At 43.0% G+C, this 23,359-nt stretch overlaps 2 long non-coding RNA genes across 15 annotated transcripts; both read right to left on the reverse strand.

Annotated features, from left to right (window-relative positions):
• Nucleotides 1-466: 466 nt before the first annotated feature.
• On the reverse strand, nucleotides 467-8,039 carry LOC117748652. Of its 9 annotated transcripts, none has more exons than XR_004611651.1 (5): nucleotides 7,984-8,000; nucleotides 2,263-2,339; nucleotides 1,987-2,038; nucleotides 1,244-1,288; nucleotides 467-990 (listed from the first exon to the last, which is right to left on the reverse strand). It is a non-coding gene; the product is annotated as an uncharacterized LOC117748652 (long non-coding RNA). The 9 variants fall into 9 exon arrangements; XR_004611653.1 differs by having other exon boundaries at nucleotides 1,987-2,077; nucleotides 7,984-7,998; XR_004611648.1 differs by lacking the exon at nucleotides 2,263-2,339 and having other exon boundaries at nucleotides 7,984-8,026.
• A 583-nt stretch (nucleotides 8,040-8,622) lies between these two features.
• On the reverse strand, nucleotides 8,623-23,092 carry LOC117748654. Of its 6 annotated transcripts, none has more exons than XR_004611657.1 (4): nucleotides 23,041-23,083; nucleotides 10,157-10,208; nucleotides 9,400-9,444; nucleotides 8,623-9,146 (listed from the first exon to the last, which is right to left on the reverse strand). It is a non-coding gene; the product is annotated as an uncharacterized LOC117748654 (long non-coding RNA). The 6 variants fall into 6 exon arrangements; XR_004611660.1 differs by lacking the exon at nucleotides 23,041-23,083 and adding an exon at nucleotides 22,986-23,004; XR_004611658.1 differs by lacking the exon at nucleotides 23,041-23,083 and adding an exon at nucleotides 22,807-22,856.
• Nucleotides 23,093-23,359: the final 267 nt, after the last annotated feature.

Consider the following 23,359-nt stretch of genomic DNA (forward strand, 5'->3'; position numbering starts at 1 on the left):
TTTAACTATTGTCTAAACAATAAAACATCCATTCATTCTCATGCATCATACAATTAATCATTACATTTGTCATTAACAAACAGAATAATAAAACAGTGATCCTCTCTTATGCGTCATAATACATTCCTCAGAATATTCCTCAAATTAATCATAACTTTCATTATGTATTAATTTAAAACATAACATTTCTTATCTACATGTGCACGTGTATATAAAATCCACTACAACTCAACAAGACCGCGATTGTATTTACAGCACGCCTCCTGGAGCTACCCCGGTCTGCCGCCTGGTTGAACCACCTAATAATAATAATAATACATTTTATTTGGAAGCGCCTTTCAAGTCACCTTACAATAAAATAATACAGGATAAAAGCATGAAAGATAGGAACAACATTAAAACAGAACATCAACATAAAAACAAGTGAAGTGCACAGGGTCCAGTTATAAAGAGTATGCCAGTTTGAACAGGTGAGTTTTGAGTTGAGACTTGAATGATGTGATGGAGTCTGATTGTCTTATGTGTGGGGGGAGGGAGTTCCAGAGCCTGGGTGCTGAGCAGCTGAAGGCTCGGGCACCCATGGTACTGAGGCGTGACGTGGGGATGGTTAGCAGTCCAGAAGAGGATGAGCGGAGGGTGTGGGAGGGTTCCTGGAGGAGGTCGTAGAGGTAAGTATGGGCTAGATTGTGGAGAGCTTTATAGGTGAGGAGAAGGTTTTTGTAGTCGATGCGGTATTGTACAGGGAGCCAGTGAAGTTGGATGAGTACAGGAGTGATGTGGTCCGATGATTTGGTACAGGTGATGATCCGGGTGGCCGAGTTCTGAATGATTTGCAGTCTGTTGATGAGTTTGGTGGGGAGTCCGGTGAGGAGGGCATTGCAATAGTCGATGCGGGATGTGACAAATGAGTGGACCAGGATTTCGGTGCTAATGGCATGTTTCAGGATCTCGTCGTCTGTGGCCGCACGTGACCTGATTCTTTGTCAGCATCTGTAATCACACAAGCAGATACAAATCTCATGAATCCTCAGTGCAACATACAACAAACATGCAGTCTAAAAGCTAGTGTTCCATACACTAAGATAGTGTTTTAATGGATTAAAACAAATCTGGTCATTATAGAACCATATCATTAAAGTTACTCGTTTTAGAAAGTTAAACATGTACACAATTCCCTCTCAAATGAGTCTGAGTTGCTGTGAAAACGTTTCCCTCCTAAAATGTGGCCATTAACATTTCCTACCTAAAATGCGGCGGGGGTCCGTTGGTGTGTTACGTCCGTAAAAATCTGAGGATGACATTGAAAATTGTCAAGTAATTCTGCTATACAGAAAATATACATTACATTTTATTGGCAATGCATGTCTTAAAAGAATTGTCTTTAAAATCAATGCATACATTATTTGACCATATGATAGTGCTTAATCTAGCAGCTTCACCCAGACGCAGCTCGAGGCTGTGTGGGCTATGGAGGTTATGAACCCAGACACTAGGGTGTTTGATATTTTGACGTTTGTGGGACTCCCACAACAGAAATAGTGGTAATTTAATCCATGGTGGATATTTCATGCCATAAATGAACCATTAACCGCGCCCCCTCTCTGGCGCGTCTACAATAACCACAAATAGTCCAGCAAGTAAAAAACTCACGGGAGTAAAGTAGCGCGAAAAGTCACAACCCTGAACACAGGCTGAACACTGCGTTAGCCGGAAAAACTGCCCAGACAGATTTTTGTCCTTAACTTACAAGCTCAATTTACCAACACACGTTTATTTACTGTCATACAACACCACACAGCTCAGCTGCCGGTGTTACGGTTTAACAGGCGACCCTGTTAACTGGCGACTTTCGGCCGAATGCGTCTGTTGTTGTCGTTGAGAATAGCGAGAGAACACGTAGCTGTCCTCGCGAATGCCGTATTGTTGAAGTCCTCAATTCAATGTCAAACCTTCTCGTATAGGCTACAGTGTCTGGTCTAAACATACCGTTGTCGAGTCTTTTGAGAGAAAGTCCACTCGAGTTGAAACGTCGCTTGCTCTCTATGTGTTGAAACAGGAAGTTACCACCTTGCTCTTCCTTTGAAATAAAATTGTTACAAATAACACATAATCGACTTTGAAGCTTGTTTTGTGCAAACGTGTCACGTAAAAGAATTCTGTAGTACAGTACCAACAAAATAAAAAGATAGAACAAAAGTTACATTTACGGGATTCAAACTCGTATCATTGGGTGGTAAAACAGCTGAAAGTCGGGGATCTTACCACTAGGCCAAGATCATCTCTAGCAGTCGCAACGAAAGGCAGAGGGCAACCAGATCAACATGCGACCACACTGCTGACTACCATGGAGAATGTGGATGTTACAATATTGCTGATTTCTCAAACAAATAGTCGGCTGTTTAAATTCAAAACGTCTTCAAAGTGCTGCAAATTCATGAGGAAAATGTTTGTGAGTTGTCATGAGGTAAACATACCAAATGTGGACAATAACGCAAAAGAGGCCACAAGAAAAGCAAAGCATTAAGAATTCAACCAGCCAAGAACACAGAGATGTCAAACAGCTTAGGTCACTTAAGTTTAATAAGGGAAAGACATAATCACATCACAATATATATGTGCACGCTCAAGGGGAACAAATATAATTTTATACAAAGAGTTTAGTTTTTTTTAAATACATTATCCATTGTTGTTATCAACCTTATTAAGCTGTGATGTATGCCAAATATGAGACACTTTATGAACAGATGGTAAACAAATCACATATGGGTGTAATGTTTGGGTATTCATACACTTATGACCATGTATCATTTATGATACACCTTACCACATTAACGTTGTCATATATTTACATGAGTGGCCCTTATATTGACCTCATGACAACGTCACAAACGTTTTCCTTATGAATTTGCAGCACTTTAAAGACGTTGGATACTTCATTAACGCGATTAGTCGTTTGAGTTGTAAGTAGGCGGGACAGGCACATACTTCATGATCATGATTGGTTGTTTGAGTTGTCATCTAGCTTTCCCCCTAGAATGTTCGAGAACACAGCATATGGGAAGAGGCTATTTTTCATTATTTTTTATAAATATATATTTAAATAAAAAATAAAATAGTTTGCTTGCTTATTTTTGACACACCGCGAATGCATTGCATTATATATATATATATATATATATATATATATATATATATATATTTATATTTGTTTTTTGTTGTATATATTCTTTTATATATATAGTTATATATTGCACAGACATGTGCAATATACCTGTGCAATATAAATACACCAGCAATATTCTGCTATACAGTTACAGTGAGAGGCATCCGCCTGTTGTCCGCAGTTAATCCGCAGACGTAGGGCGGATCTGCCGACCTGAGGGCGGATCCGCCCCGGAGTCGACTGCTATAGTTGAATACCTGTGCTCTAGAGGCTCAGAGGTTTCAAAATCTGCAACGGGATGCTGCCAGCTGTCTTTTGTTTAATCCATAAACTAAAGTGTAAAAATGATCATTTACTTTTTGCTTGTGTTTATGTTCCCTATTTGTTCTTAGATGGCACCAGTTGCCAGACAACCATAGAGACTTCAGGAAGTCCCTGCTCCTGGCAACACAATACCCAGTGCATGGTTTTCTGTTAGGGTTTGCTCCCTTAGCCTTTTATGCTATCAAGAATCTGTACTGCAAGGCAGTGGTTTTGACCTCTGCAAGGCAGGGGCGTCATACTCCCTGAGGTAAAATATAATAAAATATAATACCCGCATACCTAGGTTCGGCCCAGCGGAGCGCACTCCCGCGGGCCTGGAGAACAGGCACGTGCACCTCTGCTCATTTTTTCGCGTACACAGTAACTGTGTCCAGCGGAGCGAACTCCCGCGGTCACAGGGGGAGAAGCACGTGCACCTCTGCTCCACCCAGAACCTCTCTACTGCAGCAGTAGAGAGGTTCTGGGTGGAGCAGAGACTGGTGCCTCATCCACCAAACCTGGTGGAACAGAGAGCAGAGACTGGTGCCTCCTCAACCAGCCTAGTGGAAAACACTTCTATTTATACCTCTGGCTCTGCGCTCCGTGATGTCACTGAGTGAGATCAAAGAGTCTAATAACTGCTACTACGGTAACGGTGACGTCAATTTTCTGCCGTGTGGGGGAACTGACGTCATCTGTGAGGTGTGGGGGAGGAGCTACATGGAGCTAGCTCTGGCTCTGCGCTCCGTGATGTCACTGAGTGAGATCAAAGAGTCGAATAACTGCTACTACGGTAACGGTGACGTCAATTTTCTGCCGTGTGGGGGAGGAGCTAATTTTCTTTTTTTGTCGCAGAATGAACTGATCAAGAAAACAAAGACTCAAATAATTGTTACTATGGAAACTGACGTCAGCTGTGAGGTGTGGGGGAGGAGCTACATCTAACTTTTTTTTGTCGCAGAATCAACTGATCAAAGACTCAAATAACTGTTTCTATGGAAACAATGACACATATGGCCATTTTTGGTTTCCCAGCATTCAATAAATCCTCATCTTTGCAAAGAATCTATCGATTTTCTTTTATTTCTTATGCATGTTTCACAAGAGCAGCCCAAACACACAATGTTTAAAGTCGCGATAATGCTGCAAGTCGGGTCTTGCAGCATTTCGACGGTGAAAACGTACAGAATAAACGTTACAAGTGGATGTGCTAGCGGATGTTAGCACGGAGCTAGCGGCATCAAAAAAGTTAAAACATTGTACACACCTGGTGGCTATTCAGCACTCTCTTCCCCTATTCAAATGAGTGAGTTTTAATGGCTGCAGCACCCTTTGTCTGAAAACTCATTTTTCCTCTATTTTAACAAACACTTTTAACGTAGTATTTACAAGACATTAGCACACTGTACTTCTATTTACAACGCGTTTGCAGTAATAGAGAATGGCAGTTCAGCGACTCCATCTGGCTCTTACTGTGTTATATCAACTGGTTATCCAATATTTAATTGTCCGCAAATTTCGTTGTCTAGTCCGGAGCTTTGGGCCCTCAACCGCAGGCGTCGTCATAAGCAATTTAAATTTCGGTTTCTAGCCATGAATTCCTTGCCTAGTAATTCATGCGTCGTCTTTTCCAGACCATAATTTATCCGTGCATCCAAACAGAACCTGAGAATAAGTATATAGACACAACAGAGCACCCGTCGGTATAACTCAGCGAACTTCCAACCGTTTCCCACTGCAGACCGCTAACATCTTAGCTCCTACAGGCATATCAGACTTCAGTTCTGTTGGAACTCAAAACGCACAAGTATATAAGAGGCCCGAAACAAAGTTCAGCCTTCTCTAAATCATGCTACACTGTAGCCTCGAGCCACTCCTCAAAACACAAGGCTCACTCAGAGACTCCACGTCGGGAATCACCAAATTGTAAAAGTTCAGAGAATCTCGAGCTGCCTGGTGCTTGGAAGAAGAAGCTCCGAAGCCAGAGATATATAATAATCATTATTTAATCATAACAAACAAGAGTCATCTGTATACATACACACAGTCCAGGCCCGGACGCGCTCACATGGTTTCGCTTCCAGTCTCCTGACGTAGCCAGCAGTTTCTGTCTGGCGTCACCACGTAAGAGACCAAATTCACGTCTGCCGACCTGAGGGCGGATCCGCCCCGGAGTCGACTGCTATAGTTGAATACCTGTGCTCTAGAGGCTCAGAGGTTTCAAAATCTGCAACGGGATGCTGCCAGCTGTCTTTTGTTTAATCCATAAACTAAAGTGTAAAAATGATCATTTACTTTTTGCTTGTGTTTATGTTCCCTATTTGTTCTTAGATGGCACCAGTTGTCAGACAACCATAGAGACTTCAGGAAGTCACTGCTCCTGGCAACACAATACCCAGTGCATGGTTTTCTGTTAGGGTTTGCTCCCTTAGCCTTTTATGCTATCAAGAATATGTACTGCAAGGCAGTGGTTTTGACCTCTGCAAGGCAGGGGCGTCATACTCCCTGAGGTAAAATATAATAAAATATAATACCCGCATACCTAGGTTCGGCCCAGCGGAGCGCACTCCCGCGGGCCTGGAGAACAGGCACGTGCACCTCTGCTCATTTTTTCGCGTACACAGTAACTGTGTCCAGCGGAGCGAACTCCCGCGGTCACAGGGGGAGAAGCACGTGCACCTCTGCTCCACCCAGAACCTCTCTACTGCAGCAGTAGAGAGGTTCTGGGTGGAGCAGAGACTGGTGCCTCATCCACCAAACCTGGTGGAACAGAGAGCAGAGACTGGTGCCTCCTCAACCAGCCTAGTGGAAAACACTTCTATTTATACCTCTGGCTCTGCGCTCTGTGATGTCACTGAGTGAGATCAAAGAGTCTAATAACTGCTACTACGGTAACGGTGACGTCAATTTTCTGCCGTGTGGGGGAACTGACGTCATCTGTGAGGTGTGGGGGAGGAGCTACATGGAGCTAGCTCTGGCTCTGCGCTCCGTGATGTCACTGAGTGAGATCAAAGAGTCGAATAACTGCTACTACGGTAACGGTGACGTCAATTTTCTGCCGTGTGGGGGAGGAGCTAATTTTCTTTTTTTGTCGCAGAATGAACTGATCAAGAAAACAAAGACTCAAATAATTGTTACTATGGAAACTGACGTCAGCTGTGAGGTGTGGGGGAGGAGCTACATCTAACTTTTTTTTGTCGCAGAATCAACTGATCAAAGACTCAAATAACTGTTTCTATGGAAACATTGACACATATGGCCATGTTTGGTTTCCCAGCATTCAATAAATCCTCATCTTTGCAAAGAAACTATCGATATTCTTTTATTTCTTATGCATGTTTCACAAGAGCAGCCCAAACACACAATGTTTAAAGTCGCGATAATGCTGCAAGTCGGGTCTTGCAGCATTTCGACGGTGAAAACGTACAGAATAAACGTTACAAGTGGATGTGCTAGCGGATGTTAGCACGGAGCTAGCGGCATCAAAAAAGTTAAAACATTGTACACACCTGGTGGCTATTCAGCACTCTCTTCCCCTATTCAAATGAGTGAGTTTTAATGGCTGCAGCACCCTTTGTCTGAAAACTCATTTTTCCTCTATTTTAACAAACACTTTTAACGTAGTATTTACAAGACATTAGCACACTGTACTTCTATTTACAACGCGTTTGCAGTAATACAGAATGGCAGTTCAGCGACTCCATCTGGCTCTTACTGTGTTATATCAACTGGTTATCCAATATTTAATTGTCCGCAAATTTCGTTGTCTAGTCCGGAGCTTTGGGCCCTCAACCGCAGGCGTCGTCATAAGCAATTTAAATTTCGGTTTCTAGCCATGAATTCCTTGCCTAGTAATTCATGCGTCGTCTTTTCCAGACCATAATTTATCCGTGCATTCAAACAGAACCTGAGAATAAGTATATAGACACAACAGAGCACCCGTCGGTATAACTCAGCGAACTTCCAACCGTTTCCCACTGCAGACCGCTAACATCTTAGCTCCTACAGGCATATCAGACTTCAGTTCTGTTGGAACTCAAAACGCACAAGTATATAAGAGGCCCGAAACAAAGTTCAGCCTTCTCTAAATCATGCTACACTGTAGCCTCGAGCCACTCCTCAAAACACAAGGCTCACTCAGAGACTCCACGTCGGGAATCACCAAATTGTAAAAGTTCAGAGAATCTCGAGCTGCCTGGTGCTTGGAAGAAGAAGCTCCGAAGCCAGAGATATATAATAATCATTATTTAATCATAACAAACAAGAGTCATCTGTATACATACACACAGTCCAGGCCCGGACGCGCTCACATGGTTTCGCTTCCAGTCTCCTGACGTAGCCAGCAGTTTCTGTCTGGCGTCACCACGTAAGAGACCAAATTCACGTCTTACAATTAGTTTTATTCGCAGTGCATTCGCTGAGCTAAGCTCCCATCGGTTAGTGGAGGTATTCATGCAAATACCTTTCAGAGACACAGCATGCTACGCTGACCAGCGAATAAGACATAAGGTTCATACCTGAGGGTTAGTTCCATTCGCCACTTCAAAGAATGCCTCAAATCGATAAAGTAGCGGGGTCAAAGCTCACACTTCCGGTCAAGGACAGGAAGTTCCCCTTCAGAATAAAACCCTATTATCCTGCCTTCAGAATAAAAGCAACATCTCAGGTTTCAATCGGCATCCCTTTTAACTATTGTCTAAACAATAAAACATCCATTCATTCTCATGCATCATACAATTAATCATTACATTTGTCATTAACAAACAGAATAATAAAACAGTGATCCTCTCTTATGCTTCATAATACATTCCTCAGAATATTCATCAAATTAATTATCATAACTTTCTTTATGTATTAATTTAAAACATAACCTCTCTTATCTACATGTGCACGTGTATATAAAATCCACTACAACTCAACAAGACCGCGATTGTATTTACAGCACGCCTCCTGGAGCTACCCCGGTCTGCCGCCTGGTTGAACCACCTAATAATAATAATAATAATACATTTTATTTGGAAGCGCCTTTCAAGTCACCTTACAATAAAATAATACAGGATAAAAGCATGAAAGATAGGAACAACATTAAAACAGAACATCAACATAAAAACAAGTGAAGTGCACAGGGTCCAGTTATAAAGAGTATGCCAGTTTGAACAGGTGAGTTTTGAGTTGAGACTTGAATGATGTGATGGAGTCTGATTGTCTTATGTGTGGGGGGAGGGAGTTCCAGAGCCTGGGTGCTGAGCAGCTGAAGGCTCGGGCACCCATGGTACTGAGGCGTGACGTGGGGATGGTTAGCAGTCCAGAAGAGGATGAGCGGAGGGTGTGGGAGGGTTCCTGGAGGAGGTCGTAGAGGTAAGTATGGGCTAGATTGTGGAGAGCTTTATAGGTGAGGAGAAGGTTTTTGTAGTCGATGCGGTATTGTACAGGGAGCCAGTGAAGTTGGATGAGTACAGGAGTGATGTGGTCCGATGATTTGGTACAGGTGATGATCCGGGTGGCCGAGTTCTGAATGATTTGCAGTCTGTTGATGAGTTTGGTGGGGAGTCCGGTGAGGAGGGCATTGCAATAGTCGATGCGGGATGTGACAAATGAGTGGACCAGGATTTCGGTGCTAATGGCATGTTTCAGGATCTCGTCGTCTGTGGCCGCACGTGACCTGATTCTTTGTCAGCATCTGTAATCACACAAGCAGATACAAATCTCATGAATCCTCAGTGCAACATACAACAAACATGCAGTCTAAAAGCTAGTGTTCCATACACTAAGATAGTGTTTTAATGGATTAAAACAAATCTGGTCATTATAGAACCATATCATTAAAGTTACTCGTTTTAGAAAGTTAAACATGTACACAATTCCCTCTCAAATGAGTCTGAGTTGCTGTGAAAACGTTTCCCTCCTAAAATGTGGCCATTAACATTTCCTACCTAAAATGCGGCGGGGGTCCGTTGGTGTGTTACGTCCGTAAAAATCTGAGGATGACATTGAAAATTGTCAAGTAATTCTGCTATACAGAAAATATACATTACATTTTATTGGCAATGCATGTCTTAAAAGAATTGTCTTTAAAATCAATGCATACATTATTTGACCATATGATAGTGCTTAATCTAGCAGCTTCACCCAGACGCAGCTCGAGGCTGTGTGGGCTATGGAGGTTATGAACCCAGACACTAGGGTGTTTGATATTTTGACGTTTGTGGGACTCCCACAACAGAAATAGTGGTAATTTAATCCATGGTGGATATTTCATGCCATAAATGAACCATTAACCCCGCCCCCTCTCTGGCGCGTCTACAATAACCACAAATAGTCCAGCAAGTAAAAACTCACGGGAGTAAAGTAGCGCGAAAAGTCACAACCCTGAACACAGGCTGAACACTGCGTTAGCCGGAAAAACTGCCCAGACAGATTTTTGTCCTTAACTTACAAGCTCAATTTACCAACACACGTTTATTTACTGTCATACAACACCACACAGCTCAGCTGCCGGTGTTACGGTTTAACAGGCGACCCTGTTAACTGGCGACTTTCGGCCGAATGCGTCTGTTGTTGTCGTAGTTACGGCAGCTGTTGAGAATAGCGAGAGAACACGTAGCTGTCCTCGCGAATGCCGTATTGTTGAATTCCTCAATTCAATGTCAAACCTTCTCGTATAGGCTACAGTGTCTGGTCTAAACATACCGTTGTCGAGTCTTTTGAGAGAAAGTCCACTCGAGTTGAAACGTCGCTTGCTCTCTATGTGTTGAAACAGGAAGTTACCACCTTGCTCTTCCTTTGAAATAAAATTGTTACAAATAACACATAATCGACTTTGAAGCTTGTTTTGTGCAAACGTGTCACGTAAAAGAATTCTGTAGTACAGTACCAACAAAATAAAAAGATAGAACAAAAGTTACATTTACGGGATTCAAACTCGTATCATTGGGTGGTAAAACAGCTGAAAGTCGGGGATCTTACCACTAGGCCAAGATCATCTCTAGCAGTTCGCAACGAAAGGCAGAGGGCAACCAGATCAACATGCGACCACACTGCTGACTACCATGGAGAATGTGGATGTTACAATATTGCTGATTTCTCAAACAAATAGTCGGCTGTTTAAATTCAAAACGTCTTCAAAGTGCTGCAAATTCATGAGGAAAATGTTTGTGAGTTGTCATGAGGTAAACATACCAAATGTGGACAATAACGCAAAAGAGGCCACAAGAAAAGCAAAGCATTAAGAATTCAACCAGCCAAGAACACAGAGATGTCAAACAGCTTAGGTCACTTAAGTTTAATAAGGGAAAGACATAATCACATCACAATATATATGTGCACGCTCAAGGGGAACAAATATAATTTTATACAAAGAGTTTAGTTTTTTTTAATACATTATCCATTGTTGTTATCAACCTTATTAAGCTGTGATGTATGCCAAATATGAGACACTTTATGAACAGATGGTAAACAAATCACATATGGGTGTAATGTTTGGGTATTCATACACTTATGACCATGTATCATTTATGATACACCTTACCACATTAACGTTGTCATATATTTACATGAGTGGCCCTTATATTGACCTCATGACAACGTCACAAACGTTTTCCTTATGAATTTGCAGCACTTTAAAGACGTTGGATACTTCATTAACGCGATTAGTCGTTTGAGTTGTAAGTAGGCGGGACAGGGCACATACTTCATGATCATGATTGGTTGTTTGAGTTGTCATCTAGCTTTCCCCCTAGAATGTTCGAGAACACAGCATATGGGAAGAGGCTATTTTTCATTATTTTTTATAAATATATATTTAAATAAAAAATAAAATAGTTTGCTTGCTTATTTTTGACACACTTTTGCATTGCATTGCATTGCATTATATATATATATATATTTGTTTTTTGTTGTATATATTCTTTTATATATATAGTTATATATTGCACAGACATGTGCAAAATACCTGTGCAATATAAATACACCAGCAATATTCTGCTATACAGTTACAGTGAGAGGCATCCGCCTGTTGTCCGCAGTTAATCCGCAGACGTAGGGCGGATCTGCCGACCTGAGGGCGGATCCGCCCCGGAGTCGACTGCTATAGTTGAATACCTGTGCTCTAGAGGCTCAGAGGTTTCAAAATCTGCAACGGGATGCTGCCAGCTGTCTTTTGTTTAATCCATAAACTAAAGTGTAAAAATGATCATTTACTTTTTGATTGTGTTTATGTTCCCTATTTGTTCTTAGATGGCACCAGTTGCCAGACAACCATAGAGACTTCAGGAAGTCACTGCTCCTGGCAACACAATACCCAGTGCATGGTTTTCTGTTAGGGTTTGCTCCCTTAGCCTTTTATGCTATCAAGAATCTGTACTGCAAGGCAGTGGTTTTGAACTCTGCAAGGCAGGGGCGTCAAACTCCCTGAGGTAAAATATAATAAAATATAATACCCGCATACCTAGGTTCGGCCCAGCGGAGTGAACTCCCGCGGGCCTGGAGAACAGGCACGTGCACCTCGGCACCAGTCTCTGCTCTCTCTTCCACCAGGCTTGGTGGATGAGGCACCAGTCTCTGCTCCACCCAGAACCTCTCTAATGCAGCAGCAGAGAGGTTCTGGGTGGAGCAGAGACTGGTGCCTCATGTGGATGAGGCACCAGTCTCTGCTCCACCCAGAACCTCTCTAATGCAGCAGCAGAGAGGTTCTGGGTGGAGCAGAGACTGGTGCCTCATGTGGATGAGGCACCAGTCTCTGCTCCACCCAGAACCTCTCTACTGCAGCAGTAGAGAGGTTCTGGGTGGAGCAGAGACTGGTGCCTCATCCACCAAGCCTGGTGGAAGAGAGAGCAGAGACTGGTGCCTCCTCAACCAGCCTAGTGGAAAACACTTCTATTTATACCTCTGGCTCTGCGCTCCGTGATGTCACTGAGTGAGATCAAAGAGTCTAATAACTGCTACTACGGTAACGGTATATTGTCAATTTTCTGCCGTGTGGGGGAACTGACGTCATCTGTGAGGTGTGGGGGAGGAGCTACATGGAGCTAGCTCTGGCTCTGCGCTCCGTGATGTCACTGAGTGAGATCAAAGAGTCGAATAACTGCTACTATGGTAACGTCAATTTTCTGCCGTGTGGGGGAACTGACGTCATCTGTGAGGTGTGGGGGAGGAGCTACATGGAGCTAGCTCTGGCTCTGCGCTCCGTGATGTCACTGAGTGAGATCAAAGAGTCGAATAACTGCTACTACGGTAACGGTGACGTCAATTTTCTGCCGTGTGGGGGAGGAGCTAATTTTCTTTTTTTGTCGCAGAATGAACTGATCAAGAAAACAAAGACTCAAATAATTGTTACTATGGAAACTGACGTCAGCTGTGAGGTGTGGGGGAGGAGCTACATCTAACTTTTTTTTGTCGCAGAATCAACTGATCAAAGACTCAAATAACTGTTTCTATGGAAACATTGACACATATGGCCATGTTTGGTTTCCCAGCATTCAATAAATCCTCATCTTTGCAAAGAAACTATCGATATTCTTTTATTTCTTATGCATGTTTTACAAGAGCAGCCCAAACACACAATGTTTAAAGTCGCGATAATGCTGCAAGTCGGGTCTTGCAGCATTTCGACGGTGAAAACGTACAGAATAAACGTTACAAGTGGATGTGCTAGCGGATGTTAGCACGGAGCTAGCGGCATCAAAAAAGTTAAAACATTGTACACACCTGGTGGCTATTCAGCACTCTCTTCCCCTATTCAAATGAGTGAGTTTTAATGGCTGCAGCACCCTTTGTCTGAAAACTCATTTTTCCTCTATTTTAACAAACACTTTTAACGTAGTATTTACAAGACATTAGCACACTGTACTTCTATTTACAACGCGTTTGCAGTAATACAGAATGGCAGTTCAGCGACTCCATCTGGCTCTTACTGTGTTATATCAACTGGTTATCCAATATTTAATTGTCCGCAAATTTCGTTGTCTAGTCCGGAGCTTTGGGCCCTCAACCGCAGGCGTCGTCATAAGCAATTTAAATTTCGGTTTCTAGCCATGAATTCCTTGCCTAGTAATTCATGCGTCGTCTTTTCCAGACCATAATTTATCCGTGCATCCAAACAGAACCTGAGAATAAGTATATAGACACAACAGAGCACCCGTCGGTATAACTCAGCGAACTTCCAACCGTTTCCCACTGCAGACCGCTAACATCTTAGCTCCTACAGGCGAGGAACTCTCCACAGACGAAGTGCAGTTCCCAGGGAGCCACAGACCGGGGCTGTCTCGAGTCTCCAGACCAGTAGAACCATGTCTCCCCAGAACAAATGCTCGGTCGTTAGTATGGTCATGCAAATGAATTCACACCTAAAGGTTAGTTCCATTGGTCAGTTCAAAGGATGCAGCAGTTCTGTTCGCTACGCCAATTAGTAAACAGGCGAGGTCAAAGCTCACTCTTCCGGTCAAGGACAGGAAGTTCCCCTTCACAATAAAACCCTATTATCCTGCCTTCCGAATAAAAGCAACACATTAGGTTTCAATCGGCATCCATTTTAACTATTGTCTAAACAATAAAACATTCATTCATTCCCATGCATCATACAGTTAATCATTACATTTGTCATTAAAACAGAATAATAAAACAGTGATCCTCTCTTATGTTTCATAATACATTCCTCCAGAATATTCCTCATAATATCCCACATTAATTATCATATCTTTCTTTATGTATTAATTTAAAACATAAACTTCTCTTATCTACATGTGCAAATATATATAAAATCCACTACAACCTAACAGTCCCTCCTTTTATACTATTCCATAGTATAAACAACTTGTATTGGATTTTATTTCACCGCACTGTAAACATCACTGTAATACAATCTTTATTATCAATACCTGTGGAAGAAAAAACAATATCACTCCCTCCTTTTGACCCTGCTCTGCAAAGTAACTAAAGTCTAGGAGTGTTGTGATCAGATATGTGTCTATCTGTGCATATGTCTATGTGCATCTTCTTCCTCTGCACTCTCATCTTCTTGATGGTCTCCTTTCTCTGCATGCTCATCTTCTCCATGGTCTCCTCTCTCTGCATGCTCATCTCCTCCATGGTCTCCTCCTCTGCATTCCTCGATTTCCTCGAGTAAAAGGAAAACAGCAAGTTCAAACACTATATTTATTTTATTATCATCATACTTCTGTGATTTTTTATAATTTGAATCAATGTGTTAAAGGTGCACGATACTCCTCTGTGGGCAGCTCATCTGTTGGTGAGGTCCATCACAGCAGGCAGCCAGGTACACAATGAAGGTCGACGATGGAGAGACGAGTGTAGCTGTGGGAGAGAATTAAAACACACAGAGCGGCTTTCTGCGCCGGCTCTAACTAGAGTTGGATATCTGAAATATATTTGGAAATAATTTCATATTTCCCGAACCAATTCTCCAACATGTCTGAGAAGTAGTCATTCTATTTCTATGTTTTCTTTTAATCTTCTCAAAAATTATCTCAAAAATCTCAAAAATTATTTCTTAAGGACCTGAATTATCCAGGTTCGGACTAGCAATCTCGAACTAAATTATCAAGGACCAGATTAGCAATCTCGAACTCTGTGTGAGGAACAGCTTCTCACCCGTGGGAGGAATCAACTATTAAATGCGCTTCTGTTGTCCAACGGAGTCTTAATTACTCGTCCAATCCCATCTATTTTAAATTATTTATCTCTTAATTTATTTATCTCTGCGGATTATATTAAATGTAATTGATCAACTCTATGTTCTTTTAACTATTTCAAATCCTGCTAGGATCTGATTGCGAGCTGGTATTCGTCTGGCTCTCCTCTCTTGCTCGAACACCTACTGAAAGAGAAAATGAAATCTCTCATTTCTTCTCAAAAATATTTGCAGCTAGGTATTTTGTGCCATGACATATTTCAGCTATCTTTGACTTAATCGTCCGATTAGCTCTCTCGACTATACCCTGTGATTGTGGGTGATAAACTGCTCCGTGTGCGTGTGTAATTCCTAGGTGTCTTTCCACCTCTTGTAAGTGTTTGTGTGCAAAGTGTGTGCCGTGGTCAGACCCTATTCTCCTTGGAACTTCATATCTCGGGATGAGTTCCTTCTTCGGCCATTTTAAGACTGTCTTTGAGTCTTCTTTCTTGCAGGGGATCGCTTCCACCCATCGGGTGTATCTGTCGATCATCACGAGTAGGTATCTGAAACCTCTCTTCCTGTTTTCTGCACCCATATCGGTGTAGTCGATGCATATTTCTTTGAATGGAGCATCTGGCACTGGGAACTCTCCTTGTGGACATTTGTATGGTCTTTTCATACTAAAATCTTTGCAGGTGGGACATTCATGGTGATGAGTTTCACCATCTCAGTCATATGGGATGCCACCAGAGGATGGAAACTTCCTCCTCTGTTCTTTTGGGATTCACGTGAGAGGGACCATGTGCCTGTCTGATGAGTCCTTGACACATCCTTGCAGGTGCCACTATGCCCATCATGTGATCTCCAGAGTCCTTTCTTTTGGACGGCTCCATTGTGTCCCCTGATTCTGCTCTGCTCTGCTTCTTTCTGCATGAGCTTGATGTCTTCTATTCCGAGTTTTGGGAGTTCCGGTGCGGCTATGTCTGTCCTTTGTTTCACATAGCCTGCTGCCTTCTTTGCTGCGAGGTCAGCGGCTTCGTTGCCTTTTGCCACTTTTGTCTTTGTGGTCTGGTGTCCTTTACACTTCATCACTGCTACGTGTCGTGGTAGCAGGATGGCTCTCAGTAATTGCTTCAATTGACTTTTGCTTTTGTCAATGCCACTACTTCTGCTAGCTGTGCAGATGCTGGCTGTGCGATGATTTCCGCAGAAATGGTTTAATGTCTTTTCTGTTGTTGCTGCACGACTGAGTATGCGGCAATATTTCCATCTTCACATTAAGTCCATCGGCCATGTCGTTTGGCTCGTATGAGACTGATATGTAGCTGTTGTAAGACTTTTGAAATCTTATCTTGTCATCGAGAATGCACTTGAGGTCAACTAGGCAAGAACTCCATGTTCTGTGTTGACCTTGAGCTCGAGACACATCACAACATGAGCACTTTTCTCAATTGCTCTTTTCAGGACTGCCAAATGTCTTGTGCAACCTGTTTTGACCTTTTTCGATGTGGTCTAACTTCGAGCTGTCGTACATCAGGTCTCTCTCCTCCCTCCTTTTTCTGAAACAAAACAGCGGACACTATCCCGCTTGATTCAGAAACATCAAGATGGAAGGGCCTGTTGTGGTCAGGTGTAGACAGCTTTGAGGCTTAGCCAACTTCTTGTTTGGTCTTTGCGAATGCCTCTTCTGCATCATTTGTCCATGTGAGCAGAGCTTTCATGTTTCGGCTTCCTGCTTCAGTTATGTCTCTGAGTGGCTGTGTGAGAGACGTGAAGTCAGGAACGTAGTGTCGACTGTAGCCTGTTAGGCCCAGGAATGACAGCATCTCTTGTACTGTCTTTGGTTTAGCTGCACTCAAAATGGCCGACCTCTGTCCCGCAGACAGAGCGCACGAGTCTCCTGAGATCAGTTCCCCCAGGAATGACACTGCATTTTTGCAATCTGAGTCTTTGAGCGCTTCACCTCATAACCTGCTTTGGTTAACAGCGTTAGAAGGTCTTTCGTCACTCTAAGACAAATTACTGCAGTGGGTGCAGCTAACAGCAGATCATCCACGTACTCTACAAGTACTGTGTCTTCCGGTAATATGAAGTCTTTGAGGTCTTGCTTCAGGGCTGCATTGAACAAACCCGGGCTATCTCTGTAGCCTTGTGGCATTACGGGTTTGGCACTTGAATGTTCTGTGCAATTGTGGCTTTGTTGATGGTTCTTAGGTCATGAACCATTCTCCAGCCTCTGTTACCGGATTTTTGGACTGGTAATATCTGTGTATTCCAGTTGGACTCTGCGTCGATGAGTATGGCTGCTTCATACAATCCTTGAATTGTCTTTCGAATGCCATCTCTTTGTTCTTGTTGCAGCGGATATTGATAGCGCCAGACCGTGTCTTGATCTGGTTTCAAAGTCATTACCACGTTATGTTGAGTGGTGTGGCCAACATCATAGTCTCCTCTTGACCATATTTGTGGTGGCACTTCCAACATTTCATCAGTGGAGGGATGGTTCGAGTGTTCCCTTCCATGATTTCTGTCAAGGTCAAGTTGTCGGAGTTGTCCCTTGGAATACGAGTGTTGCTGTATCCTCCAATAATCACCATTGGGGGTGTGGGACAGATATGGGGATTTGGTTGGAATCCACCTTTCTTTTGAGACCTTCTCCATCATTGGGCCAAGGTTTCTTGCTTCATGACCTGCTCTGATCAGTAGTGTGATGTGAGGGGCAGAGTCAGGTTGCAGTGCATACCAGTCTCTTTGGTCTGCAGACAGTAAACATTCAGCTGCAACTCCTTCTTTTCCTACAATTATGGCTTCTGTTCTGATGACTTCAGCTTCACCCTCCTTTTCTTCTTAGGCGGCGGCGTAGTTGTAGGTGCAACGGTAGGGATCTTCTGGCATGACATATGGATGTTGTCATAATCCATGGCATCTATGGCACAGGTGATGATAGGTTCTCGCCCATTTGGAACCATTATTCACTGCGCCGGGCCCTCTGGGCCTCTTCATAGAAGATCCACATAATCTTCATCCTGCACTATTCTTGCAGGCATCTGGTTCTGGTTTGGAATGTGTCGTCCAAATCCTCCTCTTTGTGGGCTTCCTCTGCCTCTAGCTGCATCAGAGCGACTGTAACATTCCTCAGCCCTGTGCCCAAGTCTGTCACAGATACGACAAGGTTCTCGCCACCTGTCTCTTCTGGATCCTCTGGACTTGTCTCTGTCTTTCTCCTCTTCTTTATATTGGTCCAGGGCTTTGCCCACTGCTTCCTGGATCTGGACGACGAGGTTGCTAACAGCAGCCATCTGCTTTCGCGCTTGTGGGCCGTGCTTAGCAGCCTCTGTGTCCTCTTTTGCTATCTGTAGCTTCAGGAGTCTCATTGACAGCTTATCTTCGGTTGCCTTTTCTTCTTCATCATCCTCGTGGTGCTGAGTGATGTGGTGTGTGATGTGTTTCTTCCACACTTCAAAGGTGGCATCTTTATGCCCACCGTATGTTGCTCACGACTCAACTTGTCCGGGAGACCTGCTATTACAGCAGCCTTCCACATGTTCAGGTATGTCAGGTTCCTGTCATGTCTGGTGCCTGTAGCTGATTCCCAGGCGTCAGCTACTTTCTTCAGGTACACCATGGCTTCTTCATCTGACTTTAGCTTGATGCTGGCTAGGTTGGCCATGTCGGGAGTATCTCTGGGATTATATGGCTTGTATTGAGGTGTGCCATTGCTCAATGTCATGATAGGTGCCTGAATCTGGCATTTTCCTCTTCTTCTTCACAGCACACTGGGCTTGTTGCTGCCACTGACATCTGAGTGTGTCGTGGTGGAGGCTTGTAGCTTATGCCTTCCTTTGCTCTCCTCGGGAGGTGTTGTCGTGATCCCTGGAGGCTGTCTCCTCCTCTGCTGTCTTGGAGGCTGTCTCCTCCTCTGCGCCAGTTGCAAGGCACAGTTAATTGACCGGAAAGGTCAAGCAGGGCTCCTCTTCTTGTGAGATGGGGGTGGAGGGGGTTGGGGCCTTGATTTGGCTCCTCTTCACTGAGGTGTCGCAGTTAGCCATGCGATTAGAATGGAGGCTCTGAGCTGGAGGTGGGGGCTCTGCTTGTGACAGTGCTTCCTCCTCTGCCTTTCTTTCCCTCTCTTTCTTCCACCATAATTCTCTTCTCATTAGGTCCCTGTCTTCCTCCTCTCTTTGCTGACTTTGTCTAGTATCCCTTTCTCTGCCCTTTTCTCGGCCAGCTAATGCCCTCTGCAGCTGTGCGACCTTGTTCATCAGGTCTGCGACTGTTCTGCTTTCTGTGGAGTCAAACTCTACACTGCCTCCTAATAGTCTCTCTACTGGGGCCATGGTGTGTGGAGCTTCTCTTAAGTGGGCTGTGGGCGTACGGGGGAGGGTATGAACATATTATGGGATAGATGGAAGGGGTGCGAACTGGGGCTGATGGCAGAAGTACAGGGGCTGTCTCCATTGACAGCTCTTTATTCCTGTTTGTTTCTTCTTTGGGGTCTTTCGGGGTGTTGCTTCTTCCTGGCACCTCCGAGCAGTGTTGTCTTCATTCACTGCTATGCCATGTCGTGGCAGTCTTGCCTACACAATGGCTTCATTGGTTCTGGTGACGTCTGCTGATCGGGACGTGAACCAATTTTCTTTTCTGTTTGTCTCTCAGCTTGAGCACTCTCATCAGAGTAACTTCTGGTCTTCTGTGGGCCCCTCCAGGGTTGTTACGTCAAGTAAACCCTCGGTATGACATTGCTGAACATATTTCCTCAGCTTCTTATTCAGTCTTTGGCTTGAACTATCAGGTTCATAGCAGCATAGAGGATGTCTTCAATCCAAGCGACCGGAGTCTTGATCGAAGTTGGCTCGACATTTTCCGAGAATGGGTACTGACTGGCTTTATATAAGGAAATGTAAATGTAGAAGGAAAAATAAAATTTCAGATTAAAATTTATCCAAAAAATTAAAAATTAATTTTTTTTGAATAAATTTAAAAATAAAATATTTTCACACTATGTGTCTAACGTGCAAGTGTGATGCGATTGGGAAAAATATTCAAGTTAGGAAGGGAAAAAAGTTATACACTGCAATTGGACAATAATAGGTTAGAGGGAATAAGGTTGTACACTGCAATTAGGACAATGTAAATTTAGACAAAAATGGGAAAAATGTGTTACTTTATGCAAATGGATACAACGATTACGTACAATCCACACAGCCAAGCACAAAGAAAATGATACAGCCTTCAGCTGTCAAAAATGGGAAAAACTTGTTATTTTATGCTAATGAATCACTAGGGGCCCAATCAGTATAAGTGGGACTCTGTCCAACACTTTATACAGGCTTCTCCTGTGTACTTTTAATAAGCAAATTATTTAACAGGGGCCCATTGGTATAAACGGAACTCTGTTCTACGCTTATACAGGCTTCTCCTGCGTTTCAACCAGATCAATGGGAAAAAACGTTATTTTAAGCAAATTACTTTTAACCGCCAAGCATAAACAAGCAAATGATATGATCACAAAAACTGCCAATTATGAAAAAAGCAAACGATAAAACAATTACTTTTAATCAAAGAATCGTCAATAATGAAAAACAAATGGCATGAGAACCAAAACCGCCAATTATGAGAAAAGCAAATGATAAAACAATTACTTTTAATCAAAACCGGTAATGATGAGAAATCAAACGACATGTCTTAATCAAAATCCGACAATCATGAGTAAAGTAAACGATAAATCAATTACTGTTATTCAAAAAACTGGCAATAATGAGAAAATCAATTGCTGTAATAAACTGGCAATACTTAAATCAAAAAGAATAATGCATCAGTGGTGTACCACTGTCCTCTTTCACTATTCAACGTTTGCAACACCATGGTGCCAATAAGGTTAATCCCTAGGGCACTCCATGGGGGGTGGGGGGGGTTCAACCACTAGGTGTCAAACCTGATGGTGAATGGCTTTCACTGGCAAAAACGGCAAAGACGTGAATTCTAAACACGTGTGACCCACATGTGGTCTTACTGGGAAGAAAAAAAATGGCCTTTATAATCCTTTGTCTGTGTCCTCTGATCTCCTTTTTCCTCTCTTTTCTCAAAAAGGTTTAACTACTTATTCATCAGGGGCTCAAAATGGTATAAGTGGGATTCTATTCTACCCTTATCCTGTCTTCCCTGTGCTTGTCTCTTCTAATTATGGAATATATATATATATATATTTACAGTATTTAAAACAATAGCACGCTGTACTGCATAGAAAACTGTCCCAAGCGGTCCCAAGGTAGGTGGGGCTCTTGCTCTCTTCACTCTACAGACCTGTTTGTAACAACTGGTTTATCACGGTAACTTATTTATCTTATTTCTTACAATAGCCCATATCAATTCTTGCGCCGGTCTTCGCCAGGGGAATTGAACCCTCCACGCTGCTAATCAGTCGCGTCGCGGAACGATTTATCTATTGTGGACTACTGGACGTTAAATTCAATGTGCGTCCCTAAAGAGTCTAAGGGGAAAATGTTTTTAGCGGACAATAGATTATGGCGAATAGCTTCTACGTAACGCTCACTAACTCCTCACTGTGGGGAGTTTAAATTAATAAACTCCGGCAGGCCGTTCTCACGGACTTCAACTCTTTAGGAACAATGCGGCACTATCTTCGCGTAACCAGTCTCGTTCAATATGCTCGTGCGACTTACAACAGATATACACACATTTAACAGTACCACACAAAACAAAACAAACATAAAAACACTAAATGAGCATCATCTTCACCACGGACCTAGCTTAGTCCTTATTCTATGTCGTGTTTTCACGCTAAATGTTTTAGCCTGGTCCAACAAGCTCCGCACCAATCCACACGCTAAAGTGTCTATATTAAGCTATGCAGGATTCGATGAAACAGGTTCCAAGCTTACCGATAATGAGTTGGCCATGATGTGGAATGGCGTGGATCTAGCGGGCCCAGTTCCTCAGCCACGAGGCCACAGCAGCTCACGTCGGTGGTCACCAAATTGTAAGATTCGTGTTCAAAGCTCCGGGTCCCGTGGCCGCAGGAAATTCAGGATTCGAGTTAAAGTTTAACAATATTTAATGGCAAAGATAATACTCATGTAGCGTTCACGATCGTGGGGCCAGAAAGGAGGAACTCTCCACAGACGGAGTGCAGTTCCCAGGGAGCCACAGACCGGGGCTGTCTCGAGTCTCCAGACCAGTAGAACCATGTCTCCCCAGAACAAATGCTCGGTCGTTAGTATGGTCATGCAAATGAATTCACACCTAAAGGTTAGTTCCATTGGTCAGTTCAAAGGATGCAGCAGTTCTGTTCGCTACGCCAATTAGTAAACAGGCGAGGTCAAAGCTCACTCTTCCGGTCAAGGACAGGAAGTTCCCCTTCACAATAAAACCCTATTATCCTGCCTTCCGAATAAAAGCAACACATTAGGTTTCAATCGGCATCCATTTTAACTATTGTCTAAACAATAAAACATTCATTCATTCCCATGCATCATACAGTTAATCATTACATTTGTCATTAAAACAGAATAATAAAACAGTGATCCTCTCTTATGTTTCATAATACATTCCTCCAGAATATTCCTCATAATATCCCAAATTAATTATCATATCTTTCTTTATGTATTAATTTAAAACATAAACTTCTCTTATCTACATGTGCAAATATATATAAAATCCACTACAACCTAACAGTCATCTGTATACATACACACAGTCCAGGCCCGGACGCGCTCACATGGTTTCGCTTCCAGTCTCCTGACGTAGCCAGCAGTTTCTGTCTGGCGTCACCACGTAAGAGACCAAATTCACGTCTTACAATTAGTTTTATTCGCAGTGCATTCGCTGAGCTAAGCTCCCATCGGTTAGTGGAGGTATTCATGCAAATACCTTTCAGAGACACAGCATGCTACGCTGACCAGCGAATAAGACATAAGGTTCACACCTGAGGGTTAGTTCCATTCGCCACTTCAAAGAATGCCTCAAATCGATAAAGTAACGGGGTCAAAGCTCACACTTCCGGTCAAGGACAGGAAGTTCCCCTTCAGAATAAAACCCTATTGTCCTGCCTTCAGAATAAAAGCAACATCTCAGGTTTCAATCGGCATCCCTTTTAACTATTGTCTAAACAATAAAACATCCATTCATTCTCATGCATCATACAATTAATCATTACATTTGTCATTAACAAACAGAATAATAAAACAGTGATCCTCTCTGATGCGTCATAATACATTCCTCAGAATATTCCTCAAATTAATCAT

This window comes from Cyclopterus lumpus, chromosome 19 (assembly GCF_009769545.1).
Source record: "Cyclopterus lumpus isolate fCycLum1 chromosome 19, fCycLum1.pri, whole genome shotgun sequence".
Lineage (NCBI taxonomy): Eukaryota > Metazoa > Chordata > Actinopteri > Perciformes > Cyclopteridae > Cyclopterus > Cyclopterus lumpus.